The following is a 14,740-nucleotide window of genomic DNA, read 5'->3' as shown; positions in this document are numbered from 1 at the left end:
TTGTTCCTAATGTCCAACCTAAACCTTCCCTGGTACAACTTGTGTCCGTTTCCACTTGTCCTATTGCTTGTTCCTTGGGAGAAGAGACAGCCCCCCACCTTGCCACAACCTCCTTTCAGGGAGTTGTAAGGAGTGACAAAGCCTCCTCTCAGCCTCCTTTTAATCAAGAGCTAGATCCCTCCAACAGTGAATTAAAACCAGACCCTCATGGCTCTCTGGCATTTGCCATGCAAGTGGGAATTGCAGCTCTGGCAGGATCAGCAGTGACCTAAGCCCCAGCTGTATGACACGGTGGACAAAGCCCTTGAGCAGCTGGTTACAGCAGCAGCTCTAATCTTTTTTCACTTATGTGGCCAAAGGCTGCAAGCTTTGAGCCCAGCTTGGCTTCCAGCTCCCATGTTGCTGCCCAAATATGCCTCATTTGCTGCCTTGCTGTCGAAGCTCAGCTTCCCCATCCCCAGAGCAGTGTTGGGGTTTGGGGCAGGGGGCAGATGCTCTGCAAACAAAATGCAGCCACATGCAGCAAAGCAAAAAGCATGCATGGAAAGGACTAGGCAACGATCTATTGCTTTTGTCTAGCCCTAATGAAAATAAATGGGGGCTCCAATTTAAAGTAGTTACTAAAAATTTGTTCTTTCCTCTGCCCTAATTCCAAAAGTGACTCGCAGCTAATTAGACTGAGGGGAGCACACCCTTGCTGTGCTGTGCTAGTGTAAACAGCAGCCATCTGAGTTTCATTACAATGAGGAAATAAAATAAACACAGGGCCAGAAAACAGTAGTTTGGGCATGGCTCATTACAGCACAATGCAGTTAAATCTGTTTTGTAGAGGCAGTTGCATTGGACAGGGTATGAAGGGAACTCTTCATGTTTCTACTTTGTGTGACTATCCTGAGCTTTTCCTCCCTGGTGCATGACAGGGGAAAGCAAAGACCCTGCTGCTTTGCTCATGGCTTAAAACACCTCCAAAGCCTGCAAAAGTTGCTTCACTGTGAAGCCTTCTCTATGGCCCTGGCCAGGGGTTCCTTGTGTTGGCCAGGAAGAAGCTCAGTGGAAACATAGCATTTACAGTGTGAGGGTGAAGCCTGTTCCAAGGCTGCACTCTGTCAGGCTGCTCCCATGTGCTGCTCCCTGGATCAGCCAAGAGGGCAAAGACAAACCACAGCTTTTTTTTTTTTTTTTTGCTTTTTTAATTTTTTCCTCCTCTACTTTCTGTTTCAATAATAACTTTGTATTCAGCAAAGGGGAACCCTCCACTTGCTGCTCACATGGAATCTCTTGTGTACAGCAGCTGCTGTCTTCTGCATTTTGCTGCTTGGCATCTCTGAGTGCTACAGGCTAAGGAGACCCTTCCAAGGCAGCATCTTCATCTGCTTCTGACATGCCTGAGGATAAAATTTCTGAGCTCCCAGAAATTTCAGGAACTGTGGCTCTCAAATCTACTTTCCTATCATCCTTTGGGAGCTCTAAGAGGGAAGCCTTAGTACTTCTTCCTCAGCTAGATTCCTCCCACAAACCCTTTCCTTGCAGAGGGACTGGAAATCCTCCCTGCTCCTGTGTGTGTATTGATGGAGAACTGAACTGGAAAGCCACAGGCAAAAGAGCTAATTTTGTCCAAAGCATTATCCTCCCTTAAATGATCTGTAAGATATTCTCACTGGATTCTGAATCATGTTTCCAGAGCTCAGCCTGAGCTCATCTGTGCTCAAGCTGTATTGATCTGGCTTTTCCTGGATTAGTCCATCATTAAGTACAGATCAGCATGAGCCCACTAAACCAGATTTTCCAAGGCAAAGGTACTGCTGCTGTTGGGTGGATTAAGTCCTCTCCTTATCTGGCACCAGGGCAGGGTTTGCTGCTGGCTCTCTGCTCTTGCCTATCTCTTTGCAGGTGTGTTGGCTCCCATGGGTTTGTAGTTATCACTAGAGACAATTCTGCAACTCATTAGAAACTTTTTTTACTGCCAAGGCTGCAGAGTGGAAGCAACATTCTGCTCCAAGATGGTTACAGGAGGTAAAAAAAAAAAAAAAAAAAAAAAAGAGGAAGAAGAAGAAGAAGAAGAAGAAGAAGGTGGTGACTGATTTTTGAATGGGGAAAGACCTGACAGAGCAGATGCAGCCTCAGACATAAGGATGAGGCCACAAGGAATTCAACAGGTATGGCTTGGGTTAGCTTGACAGAAGGCAAAGGACAACAGCAGTGCCTACAAGTGTGCTCAAATCATGTAGGGTAAAAGGCAAGGGTTGCCTAACTCCTACCCATGGGTTCTTCCTGGACATGGACACCGAAAATTACAGCATTAGCATTTCTTTTTGTCCAGCATTCTAAATAGGGAGATGTTAGGCTTGGGTTGGACTCAATCTTAAAGTTTTTTCCAAGCAAGTGATTCTGTGATTCTATCCCTCTTTTTTCTCCTGTCTAGTTAGAGCTGGGATCTCCTCAGTGATAACAGCACCTTGGATGTCTTAAGTCTAAATTTTCAGTAGCAGCAGTGGAGGAAAGGGATAAAAGCCCTTTAGGGCTGACAGGAAAGGATGTGCCCTAGCCTTGGATTGGGAGCATGCTGTTCAGACACTGGGCTCCACGTGCATGGTGGTACAGCCAAGCAGAGTCCAGCATTCATATTCCTTTCCTCTTCAACAAACATCAGGAATTTCCCAGACCTGTTTGTCAGAGCAGCATGGTGCTCTGAGCTGATGTCTGGGAGAAAGGAGCTGGAGTCCCAGGAGAAGCAAGGCGAAGCTCTTCCTGACCATGGCTCCATCCAGCACCACGGGGTGGCTACAGAAATGCACAAACTCCACTGCCAGAAAAATGATCCTTCCCACAGCAATCTGCTTTCCACAAGGAATGCCTTTGGTTCCCTGTGCAGTGCCAGCCCATGCCCCCACTCACAGCCATGCCCATACCCCCGGCTGCAGCCACTCACCCAGCACTCTGCAGCTGGTGCTGGCACAGGGACCTGGCCCTGGCTCAGCGTGAGGTGTAGAGGGGCTGGTTGGCAGCTGTGCACCAGGAAGGTGAGAGCCAGCTCTCCCTCTGCTTCTCCTCTGCCTAAATCCAGAGTCACACCATGGCAGGGACCCCGTGGTAGGGGTCTTCTAGAGCAGCACTGCTTGAACAGCAGGACTGGAATAGGGGCAAGTGGATGGGAAAGTGCTGCAGGGTGGCAGGGAACTGCCTCCCAGAACAAATCTCTTCAGTTTCAGCCTGAAAGTGAAGAGAGGGAGGTTGCACAGGAACTCTCCAGCAGGGAATGGGATGCAGAAGTCCTTTCCTGACAAGACAGGTCCATATAACAGTTAATAGTTGTTGTTGTTGTGAGTTGCTGTGTTATTTTCCTGTGCGTTGTATAAAGAGCACCTTGTACCAACAGCCCCAATTTATCTGCATCTTTTTCACCCCTTTTCCCCTCAAAAAAAAAAAAAAAAAAAAAAAGGGAGAAAAAAAAATCAGAGTGCTTTTGCCACTATTTGCCTTTCCAGTTTCTTTAATTTGGGTAATTGCTTAGTCAATTCTCAAAGATATATTTTCTGTCTTAAAAAAACAGCAGCAACTGACAGATCACCTTCCTTTCCATCCCAATTTTGGCATGCAGGTCCCAGATTGTGCATTCTCTCTCCCAGGCGCCGCACCAGCTTCCCCAACCTAATTAATTTCCCTTCATTTGCACAGCCCTGCCCTTAAAGAGACAGTATCCCATTTGGATGGTTTGGGTTTGGCAAGGTTTCAAAAGTGTCACTTCTTAAATCTTTTTTCTTTTTTTTTTTTCCCCTCCAACTTCCCTGTGTGCTGCATGGCAGAGTTGGTGTTTTTAAGTTCCCACCACTCCCACTTGTTCTCCTCCCTCCTCTGTCTCCTCCCTGCTCTCTCCAGCACTCAAGATCCAGATCAGGCTATTTGGAAAGAGAAGGATGTGTGGAACTTTTTGTTGTTGTTGTTGTTGACTGTGCTTGTGAAAGGTTAGCCTGGCTTAGTCTAATCATACTCTCAAAGGCTTGAATGTCCTGGCTTGGTCTAACCATACTCTCAAGTTCTTGAATGTCCTGGTTTGGTCTAATCATACTCTCAAAGGCTTGAATGTCCTGGCTTGGTCTAACCATACTCTCAAGTTCTTGAATGTCCAAGAGCTTCAGAAGCCACTGGATCTGTCTCTTCATATGACAATGCAGCCAGTCAAAGGCTCTTTCCTCTTTAGCAGCATGGCTCTGTCATCATCAGTGAGAGAAAGGCTTTCATCCAACCACTCCAAAGCATAATCCCATCTGACTCTTGGAGCAAGCCTCAAGCTTGCATTGGCCAGGGTGTTCATGTTTAACACCTGTTACCTTGGTCCTGTATGAAGATAACATTATTCTAGATCACCTCTCATTTCAGATTCAGTGAACTGAAGCTTCTTCTGGCTTGAGGAGGACTCTCTAAGAACAAACTGATGTTTCTGTTTTCAATCTCAGTAAAGAGAACGTGCTGAAACCAAAAATGTTCTCTCTGTCCAAGGAGCCTCAAGAATTCAGCACCATGTCCAGCTGTCCTGAGCTTCTCATAAGCCCAGGGATACAGGCTCTCCAGGAAAAATGGACATTACAGCTCCACTGCATGGGTTTTTGAAGTCCCATGGTGACCAGAGACAAGTGTCTGCAAACTCCCATCTCCAATTTGCAGCAGAATAGACTGACCATTTGAAGCAAAAACTGGCAGGGGTCAAGCCTGGTGCCCAAGGCTCACAACCTCACTAAATTCAGTCAAGCAAAATAGTCTCTGGTCAGAACTTATCTCCTTCCAAAACAAAACATACAGTAGAAGAAGAAACAAATTGCTTGACACCTCATTAGCAATTGTAAGCAGACTCCGTTTTCACTCGGGGGTCTCATTGGAGTGATTTGTGAGGCAGCTTTTCCCTCCCTCTGCCTATCCCCCTTAATGGCCTACATTTTGAAGGAGTTGGAGGCAACACAAGAACAACAGTGCTTATTTGTGTTCTTCTGGGACACCCGTCCTGCTGTCTGCTGCTGGACTGCCCCTCTACCTGCTGTTGTTTCTGGAACATCAAGCCCGTTTCATGTTGCTTCTGTGCATGTGTGTGGTTGATTGTCCAAAGGGCACAGTTGGCCTGCAGCAAGATAACCAAAGCTCCTACCTCCTCTCAGGGCTGAAATGGTGATGAAAGTTAAGCAGCTGACTGGATGCCTGCTGGAGGAGACGTACTACTAAGCACAAATGTGTGGGTGTTGGGTGAATGTTGTTGCTTCAGGGCTTGAGAAATAGGATTGGCTGGCAGTGTTCTCATGCTGCAGAGCTGCACAGCCCAAAAAAAAAAAAGAAAAAAAAAGAGATGAAAGAAAAGGAATAAACCCCACTCCTATAATGATCAATTTGTTCTTTCTTAATTAAATGTCCAGCCTCATCAGAGTTTGATCCCATCACACTTCCTCCTCTGTTTTGTCTTCTCATCCTGGCTTGCAAAGCAATTTCATTTCAATTTCAAGACCTTTTTTGTTCTTGGTTTGGTGGTGTTATTTTTTTTTTTTCCTAAATCCACCATCCACCCCCTCCCCACCACCACCACCACCACCACAGCAGGACATGTCTCTCAGGAAACTAGTTCCATGCTCAGTAATCATTTTTGAAATGTAAGCATATCAAAAAGGACTTTGCCAAACACAGTTGGGCTTTTGAGGGAACCATTTCTTGTTGTGTTGGGATTTTTTGGGGGGGGGAGGTCTGCATGCCCATTTTTCAAATCCACACACACAAGCAGATAACTTATCTTGGGCAGCATCAATGAGCCCTCAGAAATGAGCCAAAGGCCATGATTTGGGAGCCCAGCCCTGAGGGAACATTCCTGCTATGAGCTTAGGAGAGAGGTTGCAGGTTTTTCTTTTTTCTGGGATTCAGCATTTTTCTCAGGGGCCAGGTAGCTTTCCTGTCAAGGAAAAGAAATACATTGCTGTGTACTTTTGTCTTGGTTTGAATTAGAAGTGGAACGGATCAAATCAGGACTGAAAAAAAAAGGGGGGGGGAAGGGGGTGAGTAAATGATTTCTCTTGTAATCTTGTAATCTTTCATTGAAATCTCATTCTAAATTTCTCCTCTCATCTTTTAAAACAGAAAAAAAAAAATCTCTATTTCTTACATCAGAAAATAAGAGATGCTTTTCTTTTTACAGTAGATACTGATGGTCTGGCAGTTAAATCATCCTTCAGTCCTTCAAACAAAGATGTGGTACTGAAATCAGGGCTCCTGATTAAAGATCATCATTCTAATGGAGCCATCAACTTGTAATGCTCAAACTGTGCTGCTCTTGCTCTTCAGCAACCTCTTTATTTGTTTGGAGGTTTCTTTTTCAGCCCTGAATCCTGAGATTCTTCCCTCATAATTTAATTTTATGATAATAGATTTAATCCTTGCTTTCATCAAAACACCCAAGCACTAGGCAGTTTAACCTTCCAAATAGGAATCATAGAATCAGTCAGGGTTGGAAGGGACCACAAGGATCAGCCAGTTCCAACTCCCCTGCCATGGGCAGGGACACCTCACACTAGATCAGGCTGGCCAGAGCCTCATCCAGCCTGGCCTTAAATGAATTGTCACTATTTCAAATAAACCCCAAACCTAGCAAAACCAGATGAGCATCTATCTCTTTGAATTCCTTTTCCCTCATGCCTTTCATGTAACAAGATTCCATCTTGGCTGCCCTCTGTCATTTTGCACAGACACGCAGAGCCACACTCCAGTGATCAAACTGGGTTCAGTTTTGGACCCCTCAATACAAGAAGGACATTGAGTTGTTGGTGGAGTGTGTCCAGAGGAAGACAACCAAGCTGGTGAAGGCTCTAGAGCACAAGCCTTGGGAGGAGCAGCTGTGGGAGCTGGGGTTGTTTGTCCTGAAGAAAAAGAGGCTGAGAGGAGACCTCATTGCTCTCTACAACTCCCTAAAAAGAGGTTGGAGCAAGGTGAGTATTGGTCTCTTCTCCCTGGTATGAGGTGATCGAACAAAAGGAAATGGCCTGAAATTGTGCCAGGGGAGGTTTAGGTTGGATATTAGGAAAAATGTCTTTGCTGCAAGAGTGTTCAGGCATAGGAACAGGTTGCCCAGGGAGGTGGTGGAATCACTGGAGGTGTTGAAGAAACGTGTGGGCATGGCACTTGGGGACATGGCTCAACGGCCATGGTGATCTTAGACATTCTCTGGACATGCTGGAAGGTGTCCAGAGAAGGGCCACCAGGATGATCAGAGGGCTGGAGCACCTCTCCCATGAAGACAGACTGAGAGAGTTGGGGTTGTGCAGTGTGGAGAGGAGAAGGCTGCCAGGAGACCTTCTTGTGGCCTTCCAGTATCTGAAGGGGGCTACAAGAAAGCTGGGGAGGGACTTTTTAGGCTATCAGGTAGTGACAGGACTGGGGGGAATGGAATAAAGCTGGAAGTGGGGAGATTCAGGCTGGATGTGAGGAAGAAGTCCTTCCCCATGAGAGTGGTGAGAGCCTGGAATGGGTTGTCCAGGGAGGTGGTTGAGGCTCCATCCCTGGAGGTGTTTGCAGCCAGGCTGGATGAGGCTCTGGCCAGCCTGATGTAGTGTGAGGTGTCCCTGCCCATGGCAGGGGTGTTGGAACTGGCTGCTCCTTGTGATCCCTTCCAACCCTGACTGATTCTCTGATTCTATGATTCTATGATCTTAGGTCAATGGTTGGACTCCATGATCTTAGAGGTCTTTTCCAGCCAAAACAATTCTATTATTCTGTGGTCCCTTTCTCTCCTCACTGATGATGGAACCACAGATAACTCTTTCAGCCTAGCCTCCTAACTTCGAGCAAGTTAAAATTAAGTTGGATCCTGTCTCACTTGTGCAAGGGAGGCTGAAATGAAAATGATATTGAATGAAAATCTGGGGGGGGGACAGGAGAAAAAAAACCCTGTTGCTATCAGTTTTCTCTACCATTCTTTTAATGGAAGAGGAGAGTGGGATTGGTTCTGATAAAAGGGGTATTGTATGGCTAACAGGCTCAGGGAGGGCAGCTCGAAGCTGAATGAACAGCTACTCAAAGGCTGGTACAGTAGCAAAAAGCAGCAATACCATGAATATATTATCCAGGGATCTAAGGCAAATGTGTGTTGTATTGGATACAGGCTGTTGAATGTAAATCCATAGTGCTGAAACACTGTATATTTATTATAGGAGGCAAAGCTGAAGACAGTTTCTGTTTGATGGACTCCTGGTGATGAATGGATTGTTTCATTCGAGTAAATGAACTGTCAGAAACAATGGCTACACAGTACAATTTCTCTCCCCATCCCCAAAGGGCAGGAAAGCTCTGCAGCCAAAATAAAGTTCTATTTTTTTGTTAAGTCTAGTGAGATGGCAGGCTCGGGCAGAAAAGGCAAAGGAATGGATATGGAGAGCCTGACCTCAAAAAAAGCCTCCCCTCTCTCAGCTGAAAGCTTCTATGCTCTGGGCAGATTTGTTTCAAATTGAGGTGAGATGAAGGTAGGTAGCTGTCTAGGCAAGATATTAGAAGACTTTGCTCTGGTTAGGGTCAGGAGTAGGTGTTTGGGAAAATCCCACTGCCACCAGAGATAAAGTGGGTCATGGGCAAGTCTCTGTCTTCTGCTGTGCAACAGAAGGTTAGGACCCACAAGCAAGCCAGGATCCTTTCACCCTGCTTTGACTGGCAGAAATATGAGGTGGTCTCACAGGACTTTGCTCTTAACCCATGTTTGAAATTGTGGAAGGAGAAATCCCCCTGTGATCAGAAGAGGGAGCAGCTATGCAGTGTGAGCTACTGTCCCAGCCAGGGAAATGGTCAATTAGACTTCTAGAAACAGCCCTCAAGATTCAGGAGAGGCAAAGCAGCTTTCCAGCTGTGTGATCTATCCAGCAGCTCATTTCTGAGGGGTGGGAGAGATGGGGACCAGACTCACTATACATCCCCTGCCCAGCCTTCAGACCTCTCTTCTGAGGTGCCTTCACTGACTGTCTAAAGCCACAGGATTTCACCCCACAAGTCCCTGTGGCTCTTTACCAGATTTATCTTTAACTCCTCCTCCTTTGTAGCTCTGCACTTAATGGTGGTTTTATGCCCAGGCATTCAAAACACTGCTCAGATGTAAATTCCTCTGCATTTTCAATGCTCTTTGGGTTTTTTTTTGGCCAAGTTCTCCTTTCTGGATCCCAGGGGCCATCTCAGCTGCCTTGTTGTAGGCAACCCTGCACTGCCCAGCTCCCCTGGGAGACCCCAGCCATCACTGCCATGAGACTCCAATTTCTCACAGGAGTACTGGGAAGGACACAGCAGTTAATCAGCTGTTGGCAGCAGCAGATCTCACTGCATGGAGTTACCCAGGTCTCTGAGCAGGAAAAAGTGAGTTAGACAAACAGCACATAACTGACCATAACGTTACATCAGTGACTATGAAAAATGATAAGAAAATTAGGGCTGGGCTTCATTTCATTCCAATTTTTTACAGATTCATAAGAGGAAACATGCTGTGAAGTCAGTCCTGAGTGAAACCTTCTCAGCTGAACTGTTTTCAGAGGCAGAGAAACCCTGAGCTGCACATGGATATGGAGAGCACTTGTGGTAAAGCTTCAGAAGGAGCGAGGAGCACATTGCAAAACTTCAGCTGCTCTGAGATTAGCTGCAAAGAGAAGTTCTTGGAAGCAGCTCTTTGCAGGTTGGGATGTCGGTGTCATTTCCCACATATTTTTATTATTTAATGGTCCCCTTCTGAAATAATTTCCTGGATGTGTCTTTATCTAAGAGGAAAAACAAAATCTGAGAGGAAAAATAAAATCTAAGAGGAGGAATAAAACCTGAGAAGAGAAATAAAATCCAAGAGCAATTTGAGGGTTTCCTTTCAAGGGACTAGTTTCTGGGGTACTAAGAGGGCTCTTTCAAACAGATTCCTCCTCTTTTGAAGGGCTGGTCTTAAAAGACAGCAAACACCACTCCAGGTAAGGATTTCTGTGCCTTGTGCAGAGCTTCCACCAGTGCTTACTCTAACAAGGGAAGGGTTTTAATTATACTAACAAATTACCAGGACATCTAGAAAACAACATCAGATTAAATCCTCTGGTAATTTCTCAGGGAAACAGCTTGTTTATACCATTTGTCCTGAAACCCTGGCTGTTTAATTTATGAGCTAGGCTCCTCCCTGGGTCAAGATGAAACCAGCATGCAAGAATGGCAGCAGGAATTGCAACAGGTTTTCTGTGTCCTTCAGCCAGAGTTTTTGTCTTCTGCAAAATTAACACAAGCAAAAATCAGCCTGTGAAGGTGTACAGGGGACAAAAAAAAAAAAAAAAGCCTCATTTGCCTGCTCCTAGGTCACAGAATTTAAAACCCATTCACATTCAGAGAGGTTTTAGTGGCTCTGGCTTCTTCCTCCCTGCCTTTGCTTCAGGCTGTCACAGACCAACTCTTCTCTGGGCTCAGTTTTCTTCCTCCCCTCACAGAGCTCTGTACATCCTTTTGTTGTTCTGCTCAGCTTTTAGGAAAGAGAATTTCTATGTGTTGAAAGTTGGCAGCCTGGTTGCCTCCCTAGGTGTACTGCTGAGTAATGGGGTTCTGCACATCTGGGCAGCCCAGATGTGTTATGTCTGCATATCCTACAGGCCTGCTGTGATTTGGGGAAGGTGGAGGGAAGCCTGGTGTGCCTGGACTGAAATCAAGCAGCTGATAACTGATTTTAGAGGAAAAACATCACCTTGATGTGTTGTACATCTGTTCATGATGTGTAGTCAGGCACTGGAACAGGGGAGGTGGTGGAGTCACCATTCCTGGAGGAGTTCATGTAGAGGTGGCACTTCAAGATGGAGCTTAGTGGGCTAAGCTTGGTGGTGTTGGGTTGAAGGTGGGACCTGATGATCTTAGAGGTCTTTTCCAAGCTTTATGATTCTGTGAGGCAAATTTCAGTGGCAAAAAAATCAGTTTAGGGGTTAAACCCTCCACACTTCTTGGTTCCGGATGGATTAAAAGCAACCTAACAGCTCTGTGAGTCACAGTTATCAGATGCCAATTAGCATTAATTTGATGTTACTCAACAGAGTCCATCTTTTGGTGAGTAATTTTGGCATCAGCTGCCAGACTCGTCTGCAAAATTGATACCAGGCTGTGCTGTCCTGCAGCCCAGAGAACATGCCCTGCAGCAAAACTGTATCCTCTTGGCTACGTCATGCAGATGGGCTCACACAAACTCCCTCCAGCTCCAGGACGAGCCTAAGCATGATCCTCCTGCCTGGCTTTGTGCTTCTGGGCCTGCACATGAACTCACAGTGCTCATGTGAGAGGTTGCAAAGGATCTCTTAGGTGGAGGGAAAAGAACCTGAGCCACCAGCTGTTTCCAAATGTAACTTCATCACAGAGTCCACCATTGTAAATCAAGGCTGCCTGGCATTAAGCATGGGCAGGTACAAGCAGAGAGCTCTGCAGGCTGGAAAATGTGCTCCTGGCTGGGAATGCTTTCTGCTGCCAGCAGCTGGAGTTTCCTGTTTGTGCCAGTCGAGCACCCAGGCTGAGGTGGGACTTTTCGAGCTGCTCCTTTAAATCAAACATCAGGAAAGAGGGATCAAGAAGACAAACGAAGCAAGCAAACAAAGAAGGTCACAGTTTCTAAGAAACCCTGGAGATTTATGGCCTCTCCACCTGATCCCACGCCAAGTTTATTTGATCTGCATCCACTGCTGCCAAAGGGGAGCGTCCGGATGGACCACGCTCCCACCTGACATCTTCCCTGCTTGTTTTTTTCCAAGCACAGCTGAATTAGACCAGCTCCTTGGGTCACACATGAGCTGGTGCTGCCTGTAAACAAGCTGTTGCTGCACTGGTGATTTACTGAGTGCCAGACTTTGCCCTGTCTGCTGTAGGAAAAGAGAAGACAAAAAGCTGTAATGTGTAGCAGGACACGAGGCGGATGCTGCTGGAGTAGGTGTGGAGGACTGAGGTGCTTTCTGCCCCTACCTTCAGGAATGAAACACTCTGGTCAAGTGGCCCAGCTGGGAATACACCACTTAGAAACAGATTGCTACAAAAGCAAACATCACATTGCTGAGCCAAGACAGGCCAAGGACCTCCTGGAGACAGCTCTTCTTTGGTAGCAGGCAACGCAAAGAGCAGACCAAGGCATTCCAAACCCAAGTACAGTTGTGCAGCTTATCAACTCCAAAGCAGACTAATCCTGCATAGTTATGGGCCCAGAAGCATTTCACCTTCTGCTCCCTAGCCCAGAGGAGATGCTTTTACTGACCAGCTGGGGCAGCTGAAGCTGTGTGCTGCATTTCCAGCAGCAACATGAAAACATCTGCCAGGGGTGCAAGCACCTGGCAAGGGAACAGGCCCTGCAGCACTCCTCCCAGAAGGGCTTGATCAGGACAAGCTGTGGATGTGTTACCAAAAAAAACCCCAAACCTTGATGACAGTTTATGTTCTCTGAGTAAAGGATAGGGACAAGTCCTACCTCTATTCCAACTCAGTTTTTTCAGCTCTCAGCAGTCTGTAGCTCTTGCCTGCTCGTTTGGCTGCAGTTAGGGCTGCCTGTATCAGCCAATATTTGTCCTGAGTCTAAGAATGTCACTGCTTGTCTCTCAGCAGTAATAATCCCTTTTATTTTCTTGTTTTCTGCCTGTAACATTTTGAAGAACAAGAAGAACTATTATAAGAGACTTTGTCTCAGTTGCAGTTATCACTTCAATAAGACACTAACATGACAACAGACATCCTCTCTCAGACTTCATAGAGCTTAGAAAAAAATAATTGAGAAGAGTTTTGCCCTGCAGACTAGATGAGACCACTACAGTTGTGTTGGCTGAGTTTTTACATAGCCAAAGTGGTGACATGGGAGATTTTAGGGGGGGACACAAAATAAGGAAACCCCAGGAGACCTGCACCCAGAAACAGGCTGGAAACACTTGTGTGGTACAGCACCCACTTTGCTTTCCACAGCCAGGAGCCAGCAGAGTCTTTTATACAATAATTTTGCAACTCAGAGCTGCTGCTTTCTGCCCAGGGCTTGGTTAAATATTGTATCCCTGTGTGAAAGAGCTGAGAGAAGCCTGTTTGTGTGCACTGGTGTCTCAATATTTGCCTGTGATCTGCTTGACGATCCCATGCTCCAGGGAACTGAGGGGACCTGCCAAGTCAGCATACTCCAACCCTTTGCAGAAAGCCACACAACTGTTTGCTGGTGTGGGACGAGCACACAGCCTGCAGTGACAATTGCTAGAGGTCAAGATGCTCTCTCCATAATGGAGACAGGAGCCACAGGTAACAGTCTTCTTGCTTCCAGGGGTGGTTCCTTCTCCCAAGACTGAAAACAAGTCCCTTGTGCAAGCAAGTGGTGAGACAAGCCAAGGAGCACCCCTCCAGCTCCCTGCACACATGACAGTGGCTGCAATTGGGTTTGCAGCACTTCAAGGCTTAGCAGCAGCAGTGACATTTCAGCACTGGGAAGAAGAGCACAGTAAGGCAGACTCTGTCCTGTTCCACACTCACCATCCCTGCTTTCCAAGACATTGTCCCAACCCCAGAGTTTCTCTCTCATTCCTCTTATCCTCTGCAATAGGAAGGGCTCCTCCTGCTGCAGGTTTCAGCAGCAGATGCAGCTGCAGGACTTGCTGGCTCATGGAAGTGAGGAGGCAGATCCAGCCCTTGCCAGTACTCAGTTGTGCACCTCTGCCCTGCACTACCTGAGTGCACTGCAGAGGCTTTCTCAAGGTGTTTGTTTGCTCTCCCAGGGGAGGCTGGGCAAGGAGCTGCACTGTTGCTTTGCTTCCCAGAGAAGAAAGAGCAAAGCTCCAGTGAGCAAGGAGGAGACAGGAAGCAGCATCCTGTGGTGACTTGGAAGGCTCTGTCCTCCAGAGAAAGCCTCAAACCTCTTGTCTCCGAGACACAAAGCCAAAAGAGGTCTCTTATTGTTGGAGGAGACATCAGAGCCCATAAGCATTCCCCTTCTTTCCCCTGCTGCTCTTGGTTTCCTGGCCCAAACCCACCCTCTGGCAGCACATGCCAGGAGGAGAAGAGCTTTCTTGTAGGGGTTAAATCCCAGCAGATGTGCTTTGTATCAGGCTTTCTGTCTGCCACATGGGTGAAAAGCCACTACAGGGCAAGATTTAGGGACAGCCTGAGCTGACCTGAGAAGGAGACATCACATGGCTCTTGCCCTCTCTCCTCTCACACTTGCACAGACAGATGCAGTATCTGTCACTCTTCTTCTCTTGCTTTTCACACAGAGGGCTACCACCCATCTTAACTGGAACACTTTCCAGCACCCATTCATCTCCTCTCTTCCCACTCTTTCACCTCCTGGTGGTGTGAAGGCTTCTGCCATCCTGATTACATTCAGCTCAGCAGACAGCTGTAGGCTCCAGTGGGGTTTGGACATACAGTGAACTCCTCAAGGGCTGTTCCAGGAGGCTCTGAGTCCCACAGGGATTGATGGCAGAGCCCATGGGCAAGAACCTGACAACAGGGCAAGCAGCCTTTGTGCTAGTGGGAAAGGGCAGGGGGAATGAGTGGAAACTGAAGCCCTTTAAAAACCATCACTCCTGACATATATCTAGTGGAAATATCCCTTCATCTGACCCTGAAGGACCACCCAGAGGTTACTTAAACCTCCAGTCCCTCTTCTGAAAACCCACTGTGACAAGATGTGTTAACCTCTGAGGTGGATTTGCAATTGCAGCCAGGGCTAATGACTGCAAACTTATCTCCCTTGTGACCTTCCTCCTCACACATGGAGGCTTTCATC

The sequence above is a fragment of the Indicator indicator genome, chromosome 29, assembly GCF_027791375.1.
Source record: "Indicator indicator isolate 239-I01 chromosome 29, UM_Iind_1.1, whole genome shotgun sequence".
In the NCBI taxonomy this organism is placed as follows: Eukaryota; Metazoa; Chordata; class Aves; order Piciformes; family Indicatoridae; genus Indicator; species Indicator indicator.
This window is presented reverse-complemented; position numbering follows the sequence as displayed.